This window comes from Crocuta crocuta, unplaced genomic scaffold, assembly GCF_008692635.1.
Source record: "Crocuta crocuta isolate KB4526 unplaced genomic scaffold, BGI_CrCroc_1.0 scaffold263, whole genome shotgun sequence".
Classification (NCBI taxonomy): domain Eukaryota; kingdom Metazoa; phylum Chordata; class Mammalia; order Carnivora; family Hyaenidae; genus Crocuta; species Crocuta crocuta.
The window spans coordinates 2,762,983-2,780,705 of record NW_027529541.1 but is presented as its reverse complement, the minus strand read 5'-3'; the positions used below and the strand labels follow the sequence as shown (position 1 = coordinate 2,780,705).

The 17,723-nt window shown below is 36.9% G+C and overlaps 1 long non-coding RNA gene across 1 annotated transcript in view; it reads right to left on the bottom strand.

The window, feature by feature from the left end:
* Positions 1-1,667: 1,667 nt before the first annotated feature.
* Positions 1,668-17,723, bottom strand: part of LOC144229344 (uncharacterized) — a 224,298-nt gene continuing 208,242 nt past the window's right edge. Inside the window, exon 4 of the long non-coding RNA XR_013334466.1 lies at positions 1,668-1,862. This is a non-coding gene — a long non-coding RNA (uncharacterized LOC144229344). The remainder of the gene's footprint in view (positions 1,863-17,723) is intronic.

The following is a 17,723-nucleotide window of genomic DNA, read 5'->3' as shown; positions in this document are numbered from 1 at the left end:
AATCATCATCACTCAGAGAGGCAGAGACCATGACTTAAAGGATTAAGACATGGGCTAATAATGTCCCAGCCTTGAAGCTTGAGATTTTGCCTTTCTCAAACTCTGTGACCCTGTGTGTGTCAAGGGACCTCCCTTTACTTATATTTCCTTTGTTGAAAAATTGTATTTTCTTCTTTCTGTACTTGTTGTAGAAAATGGGGAAAATAGTGTAAAGCTTTTAGCAAATAATAACATTCTTAAGTATATGAAATAGTATATTTTAGAAATAAAGATGACTTGGCTTTTTAAATAGACACTAGGTATAATCTTAAGGAACACAGACATGGTTGTAAGATGTTCATTTTCGTGCCATCTTTATTGGACTTCATATACCCAATTTTCTTTTTACTAGTCCAGTTTTATTATTGGATAATCATTTAATTATTTTTTTAGGTCCTCTTCTGGGATAAAACCACATTTGCCCTTGAGCTTTACTTGAAAAATCTTGTTCAATTTAAATATGCATATTACTTACTGATCAAAATCTACCTTTATAGATTCTTAATATCCTTGAGTTTTACAAGGATAGTTTCATCCATAGCAAATATTTTATTATTCTGTTTAATTTGGAGTCCTTGTGTCATTGCAGAATGAATTATGATTTCTAGGAGTTCACTGGGAAAGACCAAGAATGTCTAGTTTAAATTAGATAAACTTGGTAAAAGTGATACAATATATTGATGATAATGATGATGATGATAATGGTAGATAGTATTTATTAACTACAAACTACATATCAGTACAGAACGGCTGTAAGCTTAAACATATTACATTATTTATTTTCAAAGAGAGGCTTTTAAGTTAGATACTGTTGCTATCTCAATTTTACAGATGAGAAAATGGAGGTTTGGAGCATTATTAGTAATAGTTGCAGATCAAAAAAAGCAGAGAAATCAGGCTCTTCAGCAAATTAATAGATTAAAAATGTTCATGAATCTACATATCTACATTGTTTTTTGCCTAAAAGGTCCCGACCAAATATCCATTTTTCTAAAAGTTTTGCTTTGATTCTATAGACAATGAAGCATTCTTTGAAGTCTTAAAAGAGTCAGTTTGATCTACCTTGATAGTCTATTGTGAATAGGAATAATAAGAAGACCTGGAGGCAACTGAATGAGAACAGCCTGCAGCAATTAAGCTCTTCCTGCTAGAAGAAAAGTCTTGGGGATTGTGTTTACCAAAGAGGGATCTTGCCCCAATCGTAAACCCTCCCCAGATGCTTAATGGGAACATCTTACCTCCCACAGCCAGCCCTATTCCTCCTTGAGATCCAGGAAAGACTGGCTCTCTTTCTTACTTTCCAACTAGCAGGTTTGGAGATTACATTTGTCCCAACATACTCAAAAGTTAGTATTGCTTCTTGGGTATTCTTGGATGCGCTGATAGTCCCTGAGAGGTGTAGTTACTTACTATCCCACTATGAACAGGAGTATGGTACGTGTCAGTTCCACTCATGCCATGAGGAGCACATGGCTGGGATGTGTAAGGGGGATACCAGTTGTGTATCACACTGAGGTTTGCTTTCCATAGTCCCTTATAAACCCCACTTGCCCAAGTTTTGACCCATTTTCTGCATGTTGCTCTCTTATCACAGATAGTTGTTTTTTTGTTTGTTTGTTTGTTTTTTAATGTATCCACCATTTCTACCTGTACTTTCCAATCTGTGGCCCCAGGACAGAATTTTCTTGATCTGATCTTGATCTTTAATTGTCCTTTTCTTGGCAAGCAGGGGGTCCAGGGTGTACTCCCAGGGGTTGCCCGATGTTCCAGGTTACGTTCTGCTCATCTCCTGTGTTTTCACCTTTGTTCCTCAGTCTGAAGCACTAGGGAAAAAAATAAATAAATAAAAGACCACAGAAGTGTCTAGAGCAGAGGTATCTAGAGCAAAGAAGTATTTCCAAGCATGCAGCAGAAAGACAACATTTCTATTTAAAATAATGAAAACAATTAACTTCTTCCATTTTCATATTCAAAGGAAGCTACAGAATTCGCATCAGGAAGACAATTACTCTTCTCAGAGAAAAATATTTATAATACTTTCTGGCCAAGAAACATAAAAGGAGGTAAACTGTTCTGCATAATAAATTTGTGGTTGACCTAATAGGAAATGACTTTGGAGTTTTGAGGACAGACCAGAAACTTCTGCCTTAGAGGAACTTAAGTCTAACAAGAAACAAAGGTATTAAGGAGTTTTTATAAGCTTTGAGGAAAGGAGCCTTAGAAAAACAGGGTCTTATAAAAATGATAAAATGAGGCTGATGGAGTTGCGGACTAATGATGTCAGATATGCAACTATGCTACTATGTAATTTCCCTTCATTTTCCTCTTAGGTATTCAGCAATGATTGATTAATCATAAATAGTATCAGCTTTGGGTTAGTACTTCCTTTAGGAATAAAAACAGTATTTTACTTTGGGATAAACAGAGCAATAAGTCCTAGCATGATAGAGAAAGATAGGATTCAGTAGGCAGAGAGGGAAAGCTTAGGGCCTGAGGTCCCTGGGTGGGGAAAAACAGAGTTTGAACAATGCTGGGAGGATTTGACCTCAACAAACCCCCTCAGGCATAAAGCTCCTCTTAAGAATGTAACAGACCCTATCTACTACCTCTCAGATTTTCCTAAGGAATTTGACAAAAGAAGTAAGTATGGCCATAGGCCACCCCTCATATAATGGAACCCAGACAATCAGGAATTGAGGACCCAGTACCTAGAGCTATCAAGTCAATAAGGGTAAAGCCCGAGAAGGAACAAGGGGAAGAGAGAGTGGGGGTGGGTTGGGATGGGGGCTTGACCAAAACTTTATAAAACAAAGACCCTTGCCTATAGTCCCGTGGCATTCACATCTCATGTCCCCTCTCTGTAAAGACCTCTTTCCTACTATTCTTCCTTTCTGATCTTATACTCTAATTAACTTTTGCCGTTGCATTTTGTGTTCATCTCTTCATTCTTTGAAGTGGCAAGACAATGAACCCCGTGTAATGAGGTAAAAAATCCTGCAACACTAGGAAACGTTTGGAAACACAGTACAAATATGAGGAAAAGTGAATGAAAAGACACCAGGAGCTGGTGAAGACATTAGTTGCTGGAGCTCAGAGTGTGAATGCACAAACAGCCAGGACCCATAGGGTCCCTAGAGAATTAGGACACTGTATAGGAGGACACTCAGTTTCCTGCCTGTGGCAGTTATTCAGGTATTGGGTCCCTTTGTTTTCTTTAAATATTAAAGAAAACCATGTTCTCAGGATGCTAGCGGACTTGAAGTCATTTCATAGATTGCAGAATCTGATACAGAACAGAGAAAATGGATTCAGATACAGTTTAGATAAAAACATAGATAAGGTACCATCATTCAAAGAATGTCAATCAGCAGTTAGTAAAGGTTATTAAAAGCTATTGAAATGTATTAAAGGAAATTAATGAGCTTTTAGTAATAATATCCTAATGCTTCAAGACAGATGACAAGAAATCCCCACAACTTCCTATTGACCCTATTGCTGAGAACACCTTGCCAGTAAGATGATACCTCCAGGACATGCCCAATTATACATAGAGCTATGCATAGTTAGTATCTAGCATTATTCTCTTCAATTAAGTAATATTTATTTCTTTTACCACACTTTTCATGATGTACCATGGTGGTATTCATTTGCCTATTGCCTGAATCTCACCAGTTATATTTACTATTCTTGAGGGCAAGACCTTGTCTAAACACTTCACTGCTACATCTCTGGCTGATAGCATATACTCTATAAAAATTCACTGACTTGAATGAAGTTAAAAAGTTACAGAAGATATAGACCTTATGACATGTGTTACTTAAAGGAACAAAAGAAACAATGTTAAAGGTAACAAAGTGAAAACATTGTACCACACAGAAGCATGATACAGATATCCATAATCTGGCACCACTGCCATAATGCAATGATTCATTCATTGAGCACAAAAACTCTTTTCTTATTTTCTTCAATGTATGACTAATGAACTCCTCTCTTTTGAACTACTACAGTCACCTAGAAAAATGATCTTCATTGTTGGTACCCTAGGTGTTTTCTTCCCAAGCATCACAACTCAAGTTGATAGCCATTGTATTTATTCAAATATGCTTCAAAGGTCTTTGGTCACCCCCAAAGAACTGCTATATTTGAGAGTAGTCACAAGAGTCTATGATATTTTATGACTATATCTCATGAAATGTCTCACTATATATACTTTGTTACACTGAAAAGCTCAATATCCACTTAAAGTTTTTAGTTTTAATATGTATGTTCAATAACCAATCTTAAAAGTTTCCCACATGTAGGGGCACCTGGGTGGCTCAGTTGGTTAAGCGTCCTACTCTTGATTTCTGCTCAGGTCATACTCTCAGAGTCATAAGATAGAGTCCTGAGTCCAGCTCTGTGCTGAGTGTGGAGCCTGCTTAAGATTCTCTCTCTCTCTCCCCCTTTCCCTTTGCCCCTCCTCCTCCCCCTCCCACCCTCCAACCCCCACTCATATATGCATTCTTTATCTCTCAAAATAAAAATAGTGTTCTCAAAACTTAAAAAAAAATAGTTTGCCACATGTAAGTTATAATCGTTCCATATTATGAGTGAGACCATAAGTTTTGTCTATTCTAATGTTCCTGCTGTCAATACATGCTAATGGACTCATTTAATGGAGACCTACAGTCTCCTGTGGCTATAAACATTATAATAAGACTGCTGAGAAAGGGAAACATATTTATTCTTTACAGACTATTAGGTTTTTAGAATATGGTAGCCTATAGATGAAGTAAGATCTCATGAAGACAATTATGCAAGTAAACCCCTATGTGTAAAAGCATACTCATTCATGATAGTAGGATATACAATTTTTTCTATTGCTAGTGGACACCAATGTTTAATGTACATCCATGCAGACATTTACACCAAGGAACTGGTCTTCTGTGCTTTCCTGCTGGTTAAAAATCCTTTGGGGCTTTTAAAATAATTGCTAAACATCCACTCTTAGCCAGGTTAGCTTGGAGCTTCATTTAAAAATGTTTATTCCATCTTTGGTCTAGGAGTGGAAGTAGTGGCAACAGAATTTCTTACTGCTTTTATATGTACATATATACATATAATAAGTACATATTATATATATAATATATATTATTNTAAACTTGGCAGGAGAAATAAGATATCATTTTGCTATCAGCTGCCCATTCCATGAAGGTAAGAGATTCTCACTCTGTCTGGATACTGATTTGCTTGAGTTTATAAAGCACACATTCCACTAAAGCTGACCTATTCATTCTTCCACTTCTTTTTTTTTTTTTTAATAATATTTTTTTTTCAGTTCATTAATTTATTTTGCAAAACAGCTTTTTTNCTCTGCTTAACATATCTAAACTTGGCAGGAGAAATAAGATATCATTTTGCTATCAGCTGCCCATTCCATGAAGGTAAGAGATTCTCACTCTGTCTGGATACTGATTTGCTTGAGTTTATAAAGCACACATTCCACTAAAGCTGACCTATTCATTCTTCCACTTCTTTTTCTACAAAATTAAGCCTACTCTAAACAAAAACTTGAATGTCACTAGATATGGATACGTAAGACAGCCATTAATGCTACTTCTATTTTTATTCTTTCCTTTTACATCTTTTGGCTCACATGAAAATCATAGAGCAGAAGTGGAGAGAACTATTTTCCTGCTTGACGTAGTTAGAGATCCTTTTCTCAAAAGTGATTGTCTAGGCACACTTCCCGCCACCCACCCCCCCACACACAATGGCCTCCAAAAACACTCCTCAGAACAAAGTTCTTACTTACTCATATATCTTTTCAGATTCCTGCATATCTGATGGGGAAAAATATAACAAAGAGTGAAAGGTAGAGCATAACTTCCTTTTATTATTGGTTAACAGTGTGCTTATTAAATAAAAAGCCCATTTTACACTGCATTCAATGATGTATTGTGGCCAAGAAGATGGAGAGTGATAATGTTGTTCTGTTGTACCTGCCTGGTTCAGTTTGAGCACAACACTTGAAAACTAAGTGATAATAGGAATATTATGGGACACAAGGAAGAAGTCAAGGACTGAGAATGTTTTACCTACAGAGAGAAAACTCAAGGAGAATTTAATTCTGAATACCTCATAGGAAGAAGAGAAAATAAACCTGCTCTATACATCTCTAGTGGATAAAATAAGGACATATTGCAGGTATGGAGTTACTGCAAGGGACAGGCCAAAGCAGGGAAGAGCTACTGTCGCCAGTGATGTCTTAGCTACTGAAGCAAGAATTGGCTGCCCCAATCCCCACCTCCCATGCCCCTGGCATTGGTTCACTTTCTCAACATTCTGGAATACAATCACTTTCCCCATCAGCACAAACAAGCTAGAAAAACACCGTCTTCTTTGAAAAAGTCACAAGCACTGGAAAGTCTAAAAAGACAGGTTTTTGTTTGCCTGTTCTGTCTCTCTTTTTTGGGTCAAAATCAAGAGTAAATCAAGCTCCAGCAAAGTTCATAGGTGGAAATGACAGATTAACAAACAAAAAACAATAATAAAGAATATCTTTGCAGTTAGCAATTTCCCTAATTCATCTGCATAAGAGACAGAGAATTCTAACTTCAAATTGATTTAAGTGGGCAGGGTTCCCATACTTGGTGGGAACTTCACTCTGTTTTTTACTCTTTTACCTAAGTTAAAACTACTTCTCTTACCACAGTCCATACTACAGTTCTGGAATCTACAGTCCCCTCATGAAAATAAACAATCTGTAAAATGGAGTATTTACCTTCTGTTTTCTTTCTCTGTGAAAAGATTTCTAATGGTCACATACAGTCCATCCAATTTTCATATTTATATATATCAGTTCCTAGAAAGGAGTTGCTTGATATGCTATTTTATAAATATAACAAAAAGACTTCTCTGTTTAGCTATTGTTATATAACAGATACTTCAAAACCTAAAAGCTTAAAACAAGAAATATTTTATCATATCTCAAAATTCTGCAGATCAGGAATTTAGGCAGAGCTCAGCAGGGCAATTCTTTTCATGTAATGTCTACAGAAGTGACTCCATGGTATCAACTGACAGACAGGTTGGTCTAAAGGATCCCAGATGTCTTCATTCACATGTCTGCCACCTTGGTGGGGAGGAGTGGAAGACTAGGCTCATTTGAGGCTATCTACTGGAATACCTAAATGTGACTTTTTCAGCCTGGCAATCTCAGGGTAAATTAGAATTCACTTATAGTTATTCTGCTCTCATAAAGAGTGTTCCAAGATACAGGAAGTAGAAACCATCAGTCTCTTAAGGATTGAGCCCAGAAAGCATATTCCTTCATCAAGTAATCACAGAGCCCTCCAAATTTCAAGTGGAGGCAACATGGAGCCCACTTATTAATGGAAGAATAGTCAAACAATTTGCAACTATATTTAATTTTCCACAGTAGTAACTGTGGAAGCCTATGGGAACATACACATAATATACATACAGTAAACTATAGCATATACTCTCTGTTTTCTTCTCATAAAGAATTAACATAGGTCTAGCTCATCTTGTGTCCTCTCCTGGCATTGGTAAATTATGCAGATTTTTCTGCCCTGTGTGGTACTTGTTTTATACCTATTTGTTATGGGATATCATTTTTGTATAACAATGCCTTCATTTTTTTTTTTTGCAGGAAATTATAATCATCCTTCAAATGTGTTCAATGTTCACTTTATTTACCACCTTCATTACTATAAATCTGCAGAGACTTTATTTCTTTCCAATATATTCTGTGAGGTACTGGCTTCCAGCTTCAAATTCCTGGGAATGGTGCCCTTACCTCTTTTTATTTGAGCTCTTTACTCTAAGTTATGTGCTTACCTACTTTGTTTTTTTAGACCAGTTTTAGGTTTACAATAAAATTGAGAGGGAGCTACAGAGATTTCCCATATACCTCCTGCTCCCACACATGCATAGCTTCTCACATTATCAACATTACTCACCAAAATGGTACATATTTTTACCAAAGATGAACCTACATTGACACATCATAACCACTCAAAGATAAACTTAGGATTCACTCTTGGTGTTGTGCATTCTGTGTGCTTGGACAAACGTATAATGACATATATCCATCATTAGAATATCCCTCAGAGTATTTTCATTGCCCTAAACATCCTCAGTGTTCCGCCTATTCATCTCTCCCTCGCCAACCTCCGGCAATCACTGATCTTTTTATTGTCCCCAGAGTTTTGTCTTTTCCAGAAAGTCACATCCTATTTTATTCTGTTGGTTCTCTGCCAGCTATGTCTGTGGAGATGAGAGGCACTAAATGCTGCTCACTCTAGCAAAAGATTTCCCAGTCTGGACATTATTGACATTTTGGGACAAATAAGATTTTTGCGGAGTACTGTCCTGTGTACTGTAAGATGTTTAGCTGCTTTCCTGTCCTCCACCCACTACATGTGAATAGCACTCCCCTCTCCCATTTTGCCAGTTGTGTCTAGACATTGCCAAGTATGCCTGGGGACTATAATTCCTCCTGCTTTAGAACCATGGCCTTAATAGGGGTAGTAACTCCTCAAATAGAATTCAAGTTGAAAAAAAAATAATTCTACCAGCTGAATGGAAATATAGAACTCATGTAACCGCTGACACAGGAAAGCAGAAGCTTCACAGTGTAACTTATCAAGACCAGAGTCTGGGAGTCCTGTGCCACTGCTCTGTACTCAATCTCATTTTCCAGAGTCCTCTTCCTGGCCCATGGCCCCAGAATAAGATTGTATATAATCTCTTATTCATAGCTATTCTATTTTTATAATGCCCTAGAGCCTGGGCAATGCCTCTTAGACACTGATTGCATCACATTTCTCCCCACTTCAAAGATGGCTATCCTGTAGAAACTTCCATCAAACTGTCATTCCTGAAATGGAAGACACAATCTTTAATTAGGCATACATAAACAGATTGCTGGGATTCTATGAATCAAATGAATTTTCTCCTCCTCCTCTTTGTCCTCCACTGATCAATCACAAAGTCTTTTAGATAAAGATCTTCATTTAATTCTCAACATTTCACAGGCAAGATATATTAGAATCTTATCCAAAAAATTTTTGTCTTTAAATGCCACTCGTTTCCAGTTCTGACAAAGCCTGAGTTAGCCAATGAAGTGTATTTCCCTTGCAGATCACAACAAAACCCAGTATAAAAAAGGAATAAAAAATACCTGAGTACAGTAAAAAGGAGATATAATAGGGAGATTGTACAACAGAACCAAAACTTGGAGAAATGACCTGGTTTTGGTGAGTTTCCCATTTTATTATCTCTTCTGGCTTGAACTTAATGGAAAGCCCATCATGGATTTGTATGGAAGTAAAAACTCCAATAGAAATCCTACCTTTCTGTTCAGATGACCTGGGCAAATGGACTGCTGTAGTGCAAAGAATTGGAAGAAAACCATGATTATTTTTTTTTCTCCTGTCTTTACTCCCAACTTTCCACAAAAGACAAGACTCAGTAGCAAAGTTTCATGGAAGTGGCAGCATGAGAAGCTGAAGTTTTGAGTGAAATCCCATCGGTCTGTCTAAAGAACTGGGAAAGTGGATTTCTGCAGGCCAGGGGGTATCAGGAGAATTCTAATAAGGAGTAGGGTTGAAAAAGGAGATCAACTCATTCTGCATATGAAACTTTACAGGTTCTGGACTCACTCCCTAACTACATAAGCACATGACAGGCTAATATTAGCATTGCATGGACTATAAGATTTAAGTTACCATCCAAGCTTCAGATAGGGCCCTCAGTGGCATGTGAGTGGTGAGATCAAGACAATGGAGCAAAGGCTTTAAAAACTGAACTGAGATTAGACCCACTGCCCATAGAAAGTAAGGCATAACTTGTGGTTTGAACCTAGAATAAAACACCAACAACACAAAAACAAACCAAAATGACTTGCTTTGGAATATTTTAGCAGGACTCAGAATCTATACATTACATTTAAAATTACCAAAGTACAATCCAAAATCATTTCAAATACTGAAATAACAGGAACATGTGACTTAATTTTAAGAAACAACCATTTGTTAGATGCCAACTCTGAGATGACCGGTGTATTAGAATTACCACACAAAGACTTTCAAGTAGCTATTACAAATATACTTAGTAAGGTGAAGGTAATCATACTTAAAGTGAATAGAAAGATAGTTTTCAGCAGATAAACTGAAATTTAAAAAAAGTAGTAAATAGAAAATTTATAACTGAAAAATACAATAGAAATTTAAAATTCATCTGATGAGTTCAATAGAGAATGAAAATAAAAATAAATTAATGTGGAGATAAATCAGTATAAAATTACCTATTCTGAAAAACAGAGAAAGAAGACTGAATAAAAATGAGCAGACTCAGAGACTTATAACATAATAGCAAAAGGTCTAACATTCAGGTGACTGGAGTCCCAAAAGGAGAAGGGAAAGAAATTAGTACAGAAAATGTTTTGATGAACTAATAGCTGAAAACTACTCCAATTGGATGAAAGACACAAATTTACAGATTCAAAAAGCTCAGTGAACTCCAAGCAGGTGAAAATTAAAGAAAACTATGCCAAGAAATATTATAATCAGTGTTTAAAAACCAAAATTAAAGAGGGGGGCTTGATAGACATATTATCTGTAGGGGAAGAAAAATTCCAATTACTGTGAATTTCTTATCAAATAACATGAAAGCTAGAAGATAGTGAAACAACATTTTTGTAGTGCTGACGGGAAAGAACTGCCAGTCAAGAATTAGATATGCAGTGGAAATCTCTTTCAGGAATGAAGGTGAAATACATATTACCAATAATAGTTTGAACTTTCATGAACATCAATATCAATATCAATAAGGGGACTATTGTACTGTTGGTGGGAATGCAAACTGGTGCAGCCACTCTGGAAAACAGTATGGAGGTTCTTCAAAAGATTAAAAATAGAACTACCTTATGACTCATCAATTGCACTACTAGGTTTTTATCCAAAGGATACAAAATATTTATTGGAAGGAGCATAGGCACCTTAATGTTTATAGTGGCACTATCAACAATAGCCAAATTTTGGAATGTGCCCAAATGTCCATCAACTGATGAATGGATACAAGAAATGTGGTTACACACACTCACACACACACACACACACACACTGGAGTACTACTCAGTAATGAAAAAGAATGAAATCTTGCTATTTACAACAACGTGGATGGAACTGGAGGGTATTATGCTAAGCAAAATAAGTCAGTAAGCAAAAGATATATATCATAATTTCACTCATATATAGAGTTTGAGAAACTTAACAGATGAACATACGGGAAGGGAAGGAAAAATAAGACAGAGAGAGAGGCAAACCACGAGAGACTCTGAAATCCAGAGAACAAACTGAAGGTTGATGGAAATTGGGGTAGGGGGTTTAAATGGGTGGCAGGCACTTGGGAGGGCACTTTTCAGGATGAGCACTGGGTGTCATATGTGAGAGATGAATCACTGGGTTCTTCTCCTGAAGTTAAAACTATACTGTTTGTTAACTACCTTAAGAATAAAAAAATAATAATAATACTAAGAAAAATCTATAAGGGGAAAAGGGCCTTTCACGGTAGGTAGAAGGAGAAATGAAAGATTGCCTAAGATAAATTTTACCAATTATGGCTTATCCTGTTCTTAAAACTATGGCCTCTGATATTTATTTATTTATTTATTTATTTATTTATTTTCTTCTCAGAAGTTCTCACAATGGAGGGTCTGGTTTTGGTTAATCAGATAATCATAAGGTAAAAGATGTATGGAGTTGATCTTATAACATTTTAAATGTTCCAGCTACATTTGATATTGACCGGCTTTCTCCTAAATGATTAATACAATAAAATTCATAACAAATTAGTTAAGGTTTCATGACAATGACAATCAAAGTATTTTTCTCTAAGGAAAACTGTGACCCTGGAATTGTCCATAAGAGTATATAAGCCCTAGGCTGTGAGAGGTCTGCAAATAATGTCTTGTGAGTAATACGTGGAGTGGAAGACTGGGGTAGTGTAGGCAACAACAGAAAAATGCATTTCTTTTCAAATCAGTTTAAATTGATCTATTCTCCTTGGACATCCTATTTTACTTGCTATAGAATCTGAAATATACAATATGGAATGTATTCACATACAATCACATACAATATACCCAACAAGTGAGCATACAGTCAAATGCAATATCCTTTAGGGCTCTTGAAATCTTTTCAGTGTGAGTCTGAGTTTTGCTGTTTCAATGCCTGTTTGTGTGCATTTTCTGAGACTTTGAAAATTTCTGCCTCGGAAGCACCTGCTCCATTTAAGATAGATAGCATGGTGATTTGTTTCTGAATGATTAGTCTGGATGTCACATTAGGAAACTTAGTAGTAGAAGAGAATTAGATAAGTGGAGTGTGAGCTGATTGGGAAAGGAGTATATTGGTGATTCCACCCAAGGCAAATCTTACATTCCAGTAGAGACACCAAAGCAAGCCACACACTAATACCATGTTTGACCCTGAAGCATATGGCCTGAAAACACTGTTTGTAGTATCATAAGCCATCAAGGTATTAACCACATGTCTGAGGAGAAAACAAACAAACAAACAAACAAACACTAAACCCTCATGGCTAACTGTCCAAAAAGCTCACTAGCCCTGCTACACATGGGGCTCTAGTAATTATCACAGAAAGCCAAAGTTGTTTTTGATTTAATCCTTTGTTCTTTTAAGATACATTTTCCTTTCATAGCCTATCCCAATCTACTTGAGATTCCTCAAATCTCAGCACTTCTATAAACAATTTGGCCTCCATTTGCCTCCAAGGTTGCTGTCATTTGTAGCTCCCATCAGTTGTGGGAAAAAAAATCAGCTTATTTGTGCCCATAATATTTAGCCATAGCTCCTTTTTTGCTTTCTGATACTGCATCCAGGAACACTTTATATCTGCCAAATACTCAATTGCTTTCAAGAAATTATTGCCTCTCAAAGTCTCCTACATATGTATTCTTAAAAGGTGAAAGAGAATAAATCTATTCTCTTTGGAAAAATTGAGGGAGTAGGGGTGGGATGCCATAGCTTTAAAGGACACTGGATGTTTAAAATCCCATTAATTCCTCATTTTATTTTATGATTAATGTAATATTTACATGCATCTGTTCTCAAAGATTTTCATGTTTATGTGAAATAAAATGCTACTCTAAAATACTAGATCAATTGTGTAATGACACCACAACATCCTCAAATCCTTATTTAAGACTGACATCTTATGAGGAATATAGGACATTTGACCTTCCAATGACCTGTGAGTGGCAGTCAAGAGAGTATTATGTTTATTAAACAGATGACAGCTCTGAGGCTCAGAGAGGGTAAAAAGCCTTTCAAAATCAAATATGTTAACCAAAACTATGTTGACCTGATTTGAGTGTTTATTATCTCTCAAAGGCCTTACCTCATCAGCATATATAATGCTAGGTACTTTTATGGCCCCCATTTTACTTATAAGAAAACAGACTAGGAGAAGTTAAGCAACTTGTTCAAGCTTAGTATGTAATAATTGGTATAATCAGGACACAAACTTCTGTTTGAACTCAAAGCTTTACCTTTAACTTGCTAACTGTGTGATAGAGTTTAGAACTCAGGTATTTGCTCTTAATGTTCATCAGTTCAGGATGCTTTTTTAGTCTGTCATGGCTATTTCATCTTTTATTAAATGTCCAATGTTATTTTGGTCTTTCACACAGACTTTTCCCAAGAATTTTACATAGTTAGCATTAAGAAAGTTGGTTGAACAACTTATTTCAGATCCAACTACATTTGCTTCATACATTGAATCTCTGGTTTCATTGAGCAAGGAGAAATGCAGGTAACTATAGAAGCAGGGCAAAAACTAAATTTACTAGACTCATCCTCTTTACATTTCTTTGAACTCTTGGCTCTTGCAGTCTCTTGTCCCTCTTTTGAGGCATTGGCTTAGCAGTTTTCCAGGCCCTGACATCATACTTCAGGTGGGCACTAGGCCAGCAAAGAATTGCAAACAGAGAAGTATTCCCTGGATGTCAATGCCAAAAGCATAAACCAAGGTAAGGGCCATTTCAGCACCAGACTGGAAAGCATCCATGAATATTAAGAAAGCTGAAAGGCTGAGTCAGAATTCATGGCTGTGGTACACTATGCTGGAGATAGAAAGGTCAAGAAGGAAAGGAATGATGATGATGATGATGATGATGATGATGATGATGATAATAAGGAGAAAGAGGAGGAGGAAGGGGAGGGGGAAGAGGAGGGGGGATAGAAAAACGTATGCAAAACTTAAAAATAATGCAAAGGGCATGAGCATGTCCTTCTAAATCGGCTTATTTTTGCCCATAATATTTAGTACTGGGGTACTATTTAATAGGTCACACAAGATTATTTATTTCTAAGAGAACATAATTGGTTTTGTCATTGCTAGTTACTATTTTTTTATTTTTATTTTTTTTCTGAAAGAGAGAGAGAGAGAGAGAGGGAGCATGAGCAGGAGAGGGTCAGAGCGAGAGGGAGATACAGATTCCAAAGCAGGTTCCAGGCTCTGAGCTAGCTGTCAGCACAGAGCCCGACGCGGGGCTTGAACCCACAAACCGTGAGATCATGACCTAAGCCGAAGTTGGTTGCTTAACCGACTGAACTACCCAGGCGCCCCTGGTAGTTACTATTTGATCAAAGTACTGACAGTGAAAAGTTATATGCTAACTTGTTGATTTCTATCTACTAGAGATGCAAATGATTTAAGTGTTGCTACAATAAACAAACTCAAGGATATGAACTTATTGCCCTGTAGAACTTAGACTCCCTCCACCCCAGTTTCCCCAATTATTAAAATGTTACATTAAATGGTACATTTTTATAACTGCTGAGTTACTACTGATACATTATTATTAATTAAACTCATTATTTTTAATGACAATATACAATCAGTCTTCAAATGCTTTTTGAACTAACATTACCAACTTACTGATATGCTCATTTATGAGTTAAATAATTTTTACATTTATATGATATGTGTCTTATATATTATTCTTTCAAATAGGAAAAAACTTTTGATCGATAATATAGATTACCAAAGGTCACATAGCTGGTAAGTAACACAATCAGGTAGAAATTAAGGAGCAAAAGCCTGAAACTGAGCTGGGTCTAGAGAAGAATTGTTAAAGAGATTGCTTCTCATGGCATGGAGCTCCTTAATCATACATACCAGTCTGCCTTCACATTCCTAAAAGGAATGGGGGTTGGAGCTTTTTCAGAGAATGGTGCCTAAGTCTTTTGCCCAGGTTGATATGCCTAATTGTACTAACTGTACCATTAATGACTTGTGCCTTAATAAAAGCTCTTGTATATATTAATAATATCAACTGGTCAATACAACCTGTTCAATATGAATGCATACTTTATACATACCTTATACATGCTTTATACTTTATCCATACTTTATGCATAAGTCCAGGGAACAACAAGATTCATCTGGTGTTACTTCAGTCAGTTCTGTGTACCAATACACTAGCAAAATCTCACATCATAGATTTATTTATAGCTCATTAAGCAATTTCATTTACAGATTTGACACCGAAATCAAAGGCAATATGTCTTTTTTAGTCTTCACAACATGTTGAGGAGGGAAGAGAATGGGTTTCCTTATGGAGAAAGGAACTGAAGCTGAATGCTTAAGTGGCTGGTCCAAAGTCAAATTTTTGTTTTATCTCTCAGATTGTTGCAGGATTCTCGCACCGAGAGTCGTGACACCGAGGCTTTTCTTTCCAAGAAGCAACTTTATTCGTGCCAGCACTGCTCAGTTGGGTTCGTACCCAAAGAACTGAGCGGCCCACATCACATGGCATAGTTTTTTAAATACATTTTCTATCTCTTTGTCTCTCATATATGGTAACACACATAAACATGCAGTCTGATTAAGTTGTCTCAGTTTACAAGAACATGGGGGATGTAGGCACCTGGGTGCATATCTAGGTGACCTTGAAGTCTTCTCTCCTCTCTTCTTAATTTTTTTCTCTCTCCTTAGGGAGGGGTTCCTACCACATGATCTGTCAACGAGGTCTTTTTTTTGCTTTGCCTTGCCTTGCCTTGCCTTTCCTTCCTTCCTTCCTTCCTTCCTTCCTTCCTTCCTTCCTTCCTTCCGCTCTTTCTCTCTGATTGATTTCATTGATTGATTTAGATCCATTGGAAGACTTAGGGCACACTACACAACACAATGCTTCTGGTGGGTGGAATTCAGTATGCATGTGCACATACAACATCCACTTTTGGACCAAAAGGAGCTTTCATCTTTGGAGATGAGACCATAGTTATGAAACAATTTGAGGAGCCTAAGTAACGTCATTTTGAGATTAAGGCCTCCATTAAGAGCAACTTTGGGCTGCACGTAGCCCCAGTTCCAGGAAAATTGCTCAAAGCTGAAGCCACCCTCAGATCAGCCAATCAAAAGAAGTTAAAAACATTCCTGTGGTCTGAGTCAGGGACTAAGGATTTTAGATAGTTACTTTGTTCAAACTAGCTAATCACTCACCACTTGCCTAAAACCCCACGTGGGCCCTTTGAACTCACCTCATAATTGGTCATTTTCAAAGGATTCTCAAAGGTCATGATTGGGTCCCGCCAAAAGTAACGAACACCTCACAGATACTGAATGGTCAAGACTGTTACCATGGATGCTGTACAATTGTGATTGGTGCTTATGTGATGATGCTATACGTACAACATGTGCACTGTAACATCCCCGTCCCTTACCCCATAAAAACCCTGTTCACTATTGTTCGGGACTTCACCCTGCTGCCGCTGCACCGGTAGACGGGTGATCCCCTGCTTGAACTTGTAATAAAGACCCTTTTGTACTTGCATCGGTGTTGGCTCCTTGGTGGTCTCTGGGGACTCACGATTCAGGCACAACAAATTCATAGTGGAAATCACTAAAATGGTGTTTAATAAGTATAGTATATAAGCTGAAAGGAAAGGGACATCAGGGTGAACTGGAGTGTCCAAACAAGACTTCATTCTGACAATGGAGCTCAAACTGAACTTTGAAAGACAGAGAACACTTGGATAGGGAGAGGAAAGAGAATAGAGAATTCTAGGATATGAATATTCAGTGCATCTTTAGAAGTATCCTGATAAACTCTTTGAACCATTTGCTAACTCAGTCTACTATTGAACACTTAGCACTTGTCCTACGGCATTTTATGACCCTTTCTTATTTATTTCAACTGCTTCAACCAACTATGCAAATCTCCAACCTTTTAAGAAGAAAAACTGTATTTGCTTTTAACGCCCATATTTATAATCTGACAAAAGGCTTTGCATCCAATTGTGATAATGTTTTTATTCACAGTCTCCTGGACTAAGATGAGAACTTCTGTCTTTAGCATGACATCCAATCCTAAGCTTATTTAGAAATTTAGTACCAGGCTTTACTCTAGTTTTCCCCAGACACCAAATTGCAGCTGAAAACATTTTTAAAACTGCAAGTTAATAACCCTCAAACTCTCTTCCAGTTTCTCATACTGTCTAACACAGTTAAAATTTTTATAATGTTGAATGTGAAGATCCTAGAATATTTACAGCATAAGCTTTGTCATGATCAAAAGAGAAAATGTGTAGAGAAATGTGATTTTGGCTACAGAGTTCCATACCCATGGCATCATCAAACTAGGTCTCATATCA